This window comes from Benincasa hispida, chromosome 10 (genome assembly GCF_009727055.1).
Source record: "Benincasa hispida cultivar B227 chromosome 10, ASM972705v1, whole genome shotgun sequence".
Classification (NCBI taxonomy): domain Eukaryota; kingdom Viridiplantae; phylum Streptophyta; class Magnoliopsida; order Cucurbitales; family Cucurbitaceae; genus Benincasa; species Benincasa hispida.
The window spans coordinates 35509238-35520928 of NC_052358.1; positions in this window are offsets into that span (position 1 = coordinate 35509238).

Consider the following 11691-nt stretch of genomic DNA (forward strand, 5'->3'; position numbering starts at 1 on the left):
TTATTTATTGCAGGACATTCATGCAAAGAAAAAGGTTGCATGAGATGCAGCTCATGTTTGGAGTATTGAAGCTAGAGTCAAGTGAATGTTTTGTGAGCAACTTGAATGATAGTGGAGAAATCCAACATTTCCAAAGTTTGTGTTTTTCAATTTTCTAATTTCAAATTGATTTCCAAAATCAATTTAATTTCAAAAATGAAAACTTTATTAATTTTATAAAAATTAATTTTCTAAATAAAATTAACAAATAATTAATTAAACAACTTAATTAATTCTAATTAATTTAATATTAAATTAATTTTACACAAATTTCATCTTCATGAATTTAATATTTAAATCATATTTAAATGTTAATTAATTCTCCACTTCCATTTAATTCCAAAATTAGATGCATAATTATATCTTATATAATTACTAATTCCCTAAATTCTAATTTGAACATTTCAAATTAACTTATCACACTACTCTGAGGCTAATCCATTTACGAGCTAGTAGGGGGCCTCCTAGACCTACAGATCATGGGCTCCAACGATCCGAGATTAATTGGCTAAACTCTTTACACCGAATTAATCTTCATTCGTTAACTAGTGGGTCACTCCACTAAAGCCCATAGTTGCACTCTCCCCACTGTAGATATATTATGTCCATATGATTTAACTATAATTAGTAAGTCGACCCTTCACAGGTTGTTCGTAATAACGGCTGGGTCAAATGTCTGTTTTACTCCCGAGATTACGTCTTGTTCCTTAAGTTCCTACTAATCCTCTAATGAACAATTGGTTTGTGATCCATTCACTAAACTAGATCCTTTTCAACCTAATGAGGGGGTGGGGCCCCTTATTCAAGGCCTAGATTCAGTACTTAAGAGAACAACCTTTCTCTTATCCCTAAATCGGGTAGGCATGAATTTCTCTTGCACCTTATGTCTCCAGCTATCTACCCAATCTTACCCCTGAAATGGGAGGCTTATTGAGTCTCCGCTATTGAGCCAACCCTCACCTATGCAAATCTAAGGATAATCCAGAATAAATAGGAGTTCATAGTTAACTCAGGATTAAGATCGAGTTACCAAGGTCATCTAAGTGAAATAGTCAGTCTTATATAGTAAACATCGTTATAAAGTAAGAGTGACTTATTTCTTGGTCTAATCTTATGCAAACTCATTGCATAGGATACCCCCACTCCTCATCTCAATACATGAACGAATCTGGATAACTTCGTTTGTAGTATCTTTACAACAACTTGTTATAGCTACAGAGTAGGGCGCATTCAATAGTGTTATCAGAATAAAGTACCCAAATTTAATCATATATTATAGACCGTTTTGGTTGTTTACTCGAACTTGATCCATCTCTATGTCTCTACATAAAGTTCAAGTATTTATTTAATAGCCATGGATCTTAGTTTATTGAATTTAGACTTTTACATATGTAATTTATAGAATCAATAATAAGTTTATTGACTATAGAATATGTTTCTCTTTTTACAAACTGCGAATTTTAGGACATAAAACCCAACAACAAGGTCTGAATCACCTCCTCCTCTGAGAAGTGACGGGAGTAGAATCAACCATACTTATCATTGAAGTCACGTAAACCATTGACTTCATTGATGCGGGACAATGAGAAGGGGACCCTGATACCCTTAACCAACAAGAAGTCCCTACTCTCGTCGATGTTGGCATAGAATTTCATAACTAGGGGAATAAATGCCTTACTATGATGGCCAGCCAAAGACTCCCACCCCCTCTCCTGAATCTCATCAGTGAAGTGTGGATAGTAATTAGCCTCAAGGGTTAAGGCTCTCTCTGGAACAAGCCTCCTAGAAGACACTATGTAATGGTATCTATCTAAGACCTCTTGAGAACTAAACCTGGGGTGCCCAAAAACTGGCTTGGGATTTTGTTCAGCCCCACTGAAACTGACCTAGCTTCTTCCTACTTTCCTGGGACCCATTCTAAAAGACTTTTACAAATAGTAAACACAAAATTTGGTATCCCAGATACTCTCACAACCCTCTTCTTCTCAATTTTCAACTCACAAACCACTCCAACTCTCAATACTCAACCAAAATTCAACCTGCACGCAGAAAAATCCCAACAATTCATTTACATATTTAATATCCACAATATCCAAATCTTCAAGCCATACAAAAATCAGGCAAGGATCCATGTAAAATCAAGAAATCTCCTACCATTCACTAACAATATGCAATAATAAGCAAGGAATGAAAAAAAATTACCCTCGAAGTGGAGAAATCCGAAAATACCAAGATCTTGCTAGATTTTCACATTATGAGAAAAACCCACAAAAATGGCTATAGATCTAGAGAAAACTCTGGGGATTTGAACAAGATTAAAGGGGAAATCACGTTTCAAAAGTAAAATGACAAAGAAATAGAGAGAAAACCGTGGTGGAGTGTGCTCAGAGTTGAGAGAAAACAAATGGGAATGTGGAGCAGCGCGACTCGCGACTGAGTAGCGTTATAACATTGTTCTGCTTCAATGTTGTGATTGCAACGTTACGATGTTGTGCCCTAATTTTCGATTTTTTAATTTAAAAAAAAAAAAAGAAAAAGGGAAAAAAAAACTCTGCCCATAAAAAAAGAAAATAAATAAATAAATCTAACCTTAAAAAAAAAAAAGAAAAATTTTAAAACATGGCTGCCTCCAAGAAGCGCAAGTTTTTAACATCGGTTGCTCAACATGACATGTCCCCTGTCAAGGTACAAAGAAATTCTTGTATTTCTTTGGTTCCTTCTTGGGAGTCAATATAGCATGATGAGGCTATAAGGTTTCTCATCTTCTAAAAACAACCAGACAGGTCGAATTTTGGTTTTTTAGAATATGGTAAAAAAAGGTAAAAAGAAAGAATCGAAAGACTTAAGTGACCCAAAAAAGTCGAAAGAAAGAAATGACACAACAAACTCGTGAGGATTAGGGAAACAAAACTCGAATATACATGAAATACCAGGAGCCAGAACAAGGCGAGGTATTTTGGCCTCTAACTCTATCACCTGGATGTCGTTAAATTTAGGCTCAAAATTCTCCTTAACCTCACAAACTGGCAAGCATGGAGTGACGTCCTCATTATCACTGAAGTAATAGCACTCCACAAGGAACTCGACCTCTAAGGTATAGAAAATGGGCTGCTCTGGTGTACTCTCCAATTCCTGTGTGGCCTTCGTTAACTGGGCAACATGGGTGATCAATCATTGCCACTAAGCTTGAAGATCCTGCTAAGACTAAAGAGTACTATTAGCAAGTTCAGAAATTGAAAACTCCAAATTCCTACCTAGGCACGAATCTCTAGGAAGTGGTTCCTGCTCCTCCACCGTGTCGACATGGACTACCTCATACCTTTGTGTCTCTGAAAAATCAAAGCAATGGTCTTGCAACGACTCGTCCAGCCTCCCAACTGAAGTTGCAAACCAAGCAACAAGGTCACTCAGACTTTGCAATTCCAGTCCTAGCTCAGCCTTGGCAAGGATTTTGTGGATTCGTTTGAACTCTTGCTGCCTACGGAGGTTATCTTGCTCAACTATAAAGATCTTTCCACAAGCTCCAAAACAAAAACCACTAAAGACATACCTGACTCTGAAATCTGAGCATGAGTCGACTGGTGTGGTGTTGTGAAATCTTGGCTGCCAAAACTCTGTTGCCATCTTGAGTATCCATGATAAAGGATTCTCCCGCCAATAGTGGTGAGGCTCGTAGTCCAAGGACCATAATACCCTCTTTGGCGAATCCACATGGTGCTGGCATCCAATGCAACCCGGCATGCTTGCGTGGGATGCCACCTCAAGTAGGCAACTCCCGCACACCTCTACTTGCTGTAATCTCCTTTTCACCAAGTGACCACAAAGAAGTCAACTCGGTAAGCTCGTGGCAAAGGTTACTTACCTAATCATCAAAATTAGCAACTTGACCTTTGGACTTCGAAGATTGATTCGGAAATCCTGTCATGCTTATTGAAACAAAAAGAAATAATCAAAGTAAAAGAAAATTTAACAAAAAACTAACTAAGAAAAACTAATTGGCCTCCTGACAATGACACCAATTGGTCGACGTCGAGTTTATCATCGCCCAAAACCCGCACCTATGCAAATAATATTTGTAAATCACGAACGAACTACTTAATACTAACTGGTAATACAAGTGACAAGTCTGAGGTGAACCTTAGAAGCGCGGAAGATTAGCTCATCGAAGCTCGTGGGGGGGGGGGGAGGGTTGGTGTGGATTGATAATTGGAAGTGCATGAAAATAAAATATAGAAAAGTAAAGATAGAAGCGCAATTAATCGAGATGTTCTCAGCTTAGAGGAATGGATTCACCCAATGTAATTTAGATCATTGAACAAATTTATGACTTAAATCTTGTTTATGCTTAACCAATTGATTGGAATCCCAACCAATGGCCTAAATTCTAATTAATCAAAATGTACCAAAAAAAAAATTCCCTACCACAAATTAACAAATCGCATTAATTCTAGGATTACACTAAAATGAGTGTTAAACCCAACGTCTAATTAACAATTAATACGTTTTTTCCTAGGTTGCTAGGAACATTCCTTTGCCTAACTAACCTATTGCTTCCACTAGATTAGCCTATAATATGTGTTAGATATTACAAGTGTTGGATTAATGCCTAAAGTCTCATATCCGTAGTTTTAAACACTTTGTACAAAAGCTTGTGTTGTTAATATACGATATTTATTCTTCACATCTTGTATTTTGCTCAGTTGCTTGTTTTATTTGCTTTACCACAAACCAATAAACATAAAATCCCTGGTTATCTATATGTGACTCAAGCATGTATGTGGTGACATACAAGTGGATCATGTCTGAGTGATAACCAAAAGGTCTATATAATGGATAAAGAGGAAAACCTTATCCTGATAACGCTACAGGCATTGCAGGTCCCACTTTTGTATGGTCACAGTATTGTGACTGTCATAGATGTCTGATCCTGATCATTCGTGTTGGGGACTGCGAGCAGGGGCGTCCTATACAAAGAGTTGTATAAGACCTAACCACGAAGTGTTAACTCTCGTTATATAACACCGTTCATGACAAAGACTTCACTTCACTAAGATGACCATAGGTAATATGACCTCAATCCTGAGTGAGTTGGGAACTCCTGCCATTGAGGGTGGTCCTTTGATTTGTATGGGTGCGAGTGGCCAAGTCGTCGATTCAAATCTACCATTTTAGGTATTCGTCTGATTTTGGAGCTAGGAACTCAACTATAAAAGATGGAATTTACTCCTTCCCCGAGGCAGGGGTAAGTAGATAGATAGCTCATTTAAGGGCTGATTCCAGGGTTTGAACGATGTAGCGCCACACACCTTCTCTTGGCCCGAGAGGTGTTCACACATAGTTAGGCTATGTTGTATTGTTCATTAGAGGAATCAGGGGTACTTAAGGAGTGAGATGTAACTACAGAGGCAAAATGGTAATTTGGCCTAGCTATACTTACGAACATCTGTGAAGGGTCATCGTACTCATGATTGGTTATATTCGATGGACATAGAAATATATATGTGGTAAGAAGAGTTCAGTTGTTGGTCTTTAGTGGTATGCCTGACAGTTAACAGATGGTGGATTTTGTGGCTAAAGAGTTTAGTCAACTATTCACGGACCATTGGAGCTTTGAGCCACGGGTCCATTAAGGCTTCTAGATAGCTTGAAAAAGTCAAGAACCAGTGTTTGGTTTGATTTGAAATGTTCAAATTGACAAGAGGGAGTTCAATTATATATGATATAATTAGACTGGTTAAATTATATATGATATAATTAGCTAAATGTATGAGATACATTATTTTGGAGGAAATTAGATATAAATATGATTTATATTAAGTAGAGGAGAAAATACTATAGTAGATATGTGATATCAAACTATAGGATAAAAATGTAATATGATTATATTTATTATTAATAAATTGGTTAATTATATGATAATTAAACCAAAAATCACGTTTGGATATGGGTTAGTGGGGCAGTGTCGATTATTGTAATCGATGAATTAAAATGAAAAGAGTTTTCATTTTGAATGATCGTTCAAAAGAAGTCAGAAGATCGCATTGGCGAATCGTAAACGATTGCTTAAAGAATCGAGAGCCTATACGATAGACGCCTCACGCCTAAACGATCGTCCACCTCGCGCCTAAATGATCGCACACTAGTTCCTACACGATCGCATAGCTTCTCTAAACGATTGTAGTGTGTGCCGAGTTTGCTAAACGATCGTATACCATTTCCTAAACGATCGTTCAGTATAAACTACAGATCATGTAGCTTCTCCTAAACGATAAGCATTTTGCTATGCGATAGCGTCTTTTTCCCTCCCACTTGTTTATCACCTATACGATCCGTGTTTCCTCCTTCCTCTACCAAATTCACTAAAGACCATGCTTTGGATTCTCACTCCGAGAATACACGGTGCTCTTTTTTGGTGGTGTCGTCCCTGTGGCGTTCGTGTTCGTGCTGTCGTTGTTGACGCTACTGCTGCGCGTTGGTAGATCGCTTGGAGGGTTCCGCTGCATTGAGTTTCGAAGTGTGAAGAACGTCTTTAACTGGTATGGCACTCATTCTCTTGTTCTATCTTGTTCTTAGCATGTCGTTAATTAAGTTTTGTTTGCATAACTGTATGTTTGAATGTATATTGTTGTATTTCAGTCACTGTGAGATAGGAGCGATCCGAACACGTTCATGGAACTCTTCGGTAAGAGATCATTCGACAAGGTAATCACAAAGCATTAGAATCACATGAAAAAATTATTGGGCGTCAATCAACAATTCATAAATATAAATTCAGATCAAAACCCATAAACAAGTTTGTATACATCATTAAATTGAAATCACACAAAATTACAGCGTGTTCCTCTGAATCCCTAAACTAAGAAACCAAAATCTTACCTTCCCATAGAGGATGAGAAGCTACAATACGGCATGACTCGATTAACTACTAAATAAATACCCAAAATACAAAGTGGAAGAGGGAAGAAAAGGGAAAAATCAGCGGGAGGCCAAAGGTGGGTGGATGTTTTTGACCTAAAGGGAAGAACATATAGGGTAGAGTCGCAACATTGCAACGCTACATGCAGCATTGCAACTCTGTCTTGTGCGTGCATCCGTCATAATGTTCACAACGTTCAATGCTGCCTTGTTATATCCAACATAGGCAGCTACTGCCTTATAGCATTGCAACGCTCTGTCTAGGGGTGTTTTCATCTGTTCACGTCCCTTTGAAGTCCAGTTGCTCAAATTACCTTCTAATTGCTCCAATTTAACCCCAAATAGCTCGTAACGACTGGTTCTACCTCCAAGTACTCAAAACCTATAGAATCATAAAAAAAAAAAAAAAATACACAAATTAAACATAGTAACGACCTAGAATTAAGTAGAGGAAAATAACACAATATTTATGCTATTAGTCATTCCACTATAGACCCACAACTGCATTCTTTACACTGTAAATATATTTCTGTATCTATAGATATGACTAGTCATCAATAAGTTGATCATTCACAAATTTTTGTAATTATAGTTGGGTCAAAGTTACTGTTTTACCCCTATAATTGCATCTTTCTCCTTAAGTCCCACCAATCCTCTAATGAACAACTTGTTTATGGTCTTACTATAAACAAATCCCTCTCAGGCCAATGAGAGGGAGGAACCCATCAATACGCAAAGTCAGCACTTAAGAGAGCAATTCATCTACTTTCTTTGAAAATAGAATAGAGTGAGTTCCATCTTGTGGAATTATGTTCCCATCTCTCTACTTGGATAAAATTCCTAAAATGGTAGACTTATTGAGTCGGCGACTCAGGCCACTCTTACCAATAAAAATCAAAGTATTTTCCTCATAAACAGGAGTTCATAACTCACTCAGGATTTAGATCGAGTTACCTATAGTCATCCTATGAAATATTAGTCTTTTAAACTAATGGTGTTATAAAGAGAGATCAATCATTTCTTTGTCTGGTCTTATACAAACTCTTTGAACAGGATACTCCACTCACATGTCTCCACATAAACTATTTGGATAAAATATTTTGTAACACTTACAAAGTGGGTCCTATCCGCAGTGTCACTAGGATAAGACACCAAGCTTTATCCATATACTGCAGACCTTTTAGGTTATTAAGTGAACATGATGCACTTGTATGTCTATCACATACTGTTCAAGGTACATAAAATACCTTGGATTTTAGTTTATTGGATTGAGTTAATGCATTCTAAATGTCGAATAAAATACTGCTTATTTTATTAAATGAATAATTTGTATTTACAAATTACAAACTACAAGATCCACGAGATTTAAGACACCAAGTCCAACAAAAACTATATGTTAAATTTAATATGAATGAGATACATATTGAAACTATAGGTTAAATTTAATGTAAATTAGATTCATATTAAAACTATAGTTTGTGAGAGAAAAATTCATTTGAATATGATTCAAATGTAATATTAACTAAATATATGATATTTAATTAATTAATATTAATTAAATGGATATATTAATATTTATCTAATTTAATTTAATTAATATGATTTCATTTAATTTAATTTAATTAAGTGTTAACTCCCCTATTATAGGGGAGTTAACGTGAGAGTGTGGGGTGTTATCGCCCCTCTCATTTGATTTGCATAGGGGTTTTGTAATTTTTAAGAAAAACATAGAAGAATTGTTTTTCTTAGATCTCAAATGCTCTATCGGCTCTTTCTCAATATTTCATTACTCAAAATCACAGAGAAAAGGTTTCTTTATAAACTTCTTCCCAATCTTCCAAAAAAGTACAAACATTTTCCTTGCAGAAAATAACGAGAAAGATCTTGGTGGTGGTGTCCTATTCGAAACTGAAAAAGAGTTGCTGAGATCGTGATCACAGCGAGGATTTGGAGAAGATATTGAAGAAAGTCTTCAAAGGTAATTCCTTTTTTTCTGAAAATCTTCTCTACATAAAACATGCTTAGTTAAATATGTTTAAAATTGTGTATATTTTTCGTATATTCCAAATGTAAATTAAAAGCACACGCACTCATACACTTCTGCACGGAATTCGATCCCCTCACATGGGTAGTTATCCCTATTTGGGCGGCCAACTACATCATGGGAAGTTACCCTCCTAGGTCATAGGTGGTTATTCTTGAGAAATATAGATGAATTGGAAAGTGGAGTAAACTCTTGAAATGTGTGTAGTTACTCAAGTTAATGGGCATGACAGGGTGGTTATTTAAAAGAGTGGGTAGTTGCTAGGCCATGGAGAGTTGATGCCCAAATAGGTGGGTAGTGGTCGGTTGCCACCCCACTAAGCTTACTCACCCACTGATTTCTTCCTAATAACTCCTCATCCATGCCTATAAAAAGAGATGAAGTTAGAAGTATCCAATAAAATCTTCTTTGTGGTGTACAACTTCTAGTCTCAAGTCTTATAAAGAGTGGTTTTTATGGGCTTTTTAATAATAATGTTGTAAGCATATTTCCATCATTTCTTGTATTCTATAATCCTACTCTCTACTTAATATGCGAGTGTTTGACAAGTAATTCATCCTCTCGAGAGTCTTCGAATGAGAGTGTTTTTCTGTGGGTAATTTACAGGAAAAATTAACGGCTGTACTAAGAAAACCTCTTTAGGCCTCACTCGTGAGGGTGAAAAAAATTCCTACTTGGGAATCACCCCATGACACATAGTCTCTACACATTCAATAAAATCTTAAATTTAATCCCTACTGCTAGTTCATTGTTGATTTTTTTATTAAAAAAATATTTTATAATCGATTAGTATTTTTACTATAAATTTTGAAAACATATTCACATATTCTTTTCCTTGCATGAAAATTGTTATTATTATATAACCAATTTCAATAAAAGTTAACTTTGAGGGATTGTATTTAAGATTTATTGAAAGTATATGAACCAAAATTAAAAAACTTTTAAAGTATATGGACTAAATGTTAATCTAACCTAAGCTAAATTATAAAAAGGAAATTTAAACTTTGAACTTTGAATAAAAAATAATCATGAGCTTTCAAAAGTTTCAAAATACCGTTAAACTCTAAAAAGAAGTTTAAAATACTCTTATAGTTAGTTTTGGATGAAAACCATTAGGGGGCATTTGAAGCTATGAGTTGGTGATTATAATCCGTGGTTATTATAGTTTGTCATTATAATAATCAATGTTGGGTTGTAATAGTTTGTATTTAGGATACAGGTTATTTCAATTTGGGTAGAAAATAATAAACACTATAACAAAGAGGAAAAGAGATGATGAAATAGGAAATGATAAACACACTATAACAAAGAGGAAAAGAGATGATCAGATAGGAAATGATAAATGCACTATAACAAAGAGAAGGGTTTGAAATAGTAATCCTATAGATAATTGTATAATCCTATAGATAATTGTAGGTTATAAATAGTTGTAATAACCACAATTATATTTGGAGCTCCAAACATGGAATGGGCTAAACTTCAAGTTGGGGGCTAAACTAAACACCTCCTTAATGTTTTGTATAAAAAAATACCATTTAATTTTTAAAAATTTCAAAAATACCTTAAACTTTAAAGAGTTAAAAAAATGTTCTTTCTGTTAACATATGAACAGGACAATAAATATTTTGTTACAAAAATAACTCTAAAATTTAAAAAAATTTTAAAATACTTCTACCGTTAATATAGTGATTTATTAGTTCAAGTTAGAAAAATAATCGGTTATTGTTATTACAGATAAATGAAAATAACTTCAAGGTTATTAGAAATAAGTTACATACAAGCTGTCTTTATATACATTTTGTAATTACATGTACAAGTAAGAGAGTGACAAATTACAGAGTGATCAAGAAAGTTATCAGACTTATCTTGACTTTGTAACTCCCCGAATAGAAAATCATCAGCTTATCCATGGACTTAGGCTATCTTTGGTCGAACCACGTAAAACATCGTGTTCATCTTCTTCCCTAATCTTCTTTACTCTATCGTGTACCTTTAGCCAACGATCGTGTACCTCGACACTTCCGTCGTGTAGACTCTCCTCGACTTCGAACCCCATCGTCTAGAAAATCTTCAGTAAAGCCTTCATTGTCTAGAAAAATCAAGCCTTATCTTCTAGACAAATCCCTACTTTACCTTAAATTGACTAGATGATAGCAGCCTCCATCGTCTAGGCGATCTCTGACAGCTTTCTCTCTCAGGTTCTCCATTTTCTTTCTCTCGTTTTCTCTCTGCAACAAAGAAAAAAAAAATAGTCATTGAAAGTCTTCAAACCTCATAAGTGTTTGTTTCTAATCTCGACCGTCAAAGTGTAGAGTGAAGATTATTCTTCACACATATTGTGCTTTTAGCATACTGGTTTGAGTTTAGTGTTTTTCATAGGTGGTATCTGGTTTTCACCATCGAGCTTGGTTTTAATAAGCCCAAAGATCAAATTTGTTTTTAAGTTTGCAGTGAATTCTCAGCCCAAATTTCATATCAAGCCCAATAAGTGGTATTAGAGCCTGTAAGAAAACTTCAAGATTAGTCAAGATTCTAAAAAAGCAAAATCTTGAAACTTTTGGTAGTAGCAAGGTATGACATTGAAAAGTTTGATGGGAAAAGAGACTTTGGCTTGTGGAATGCGAAGATCAAGGCCATCTTGGGGCAACAAAGGGCACATAAGGCCCTTGAGGATCCATCCAAGCTGCCAATCA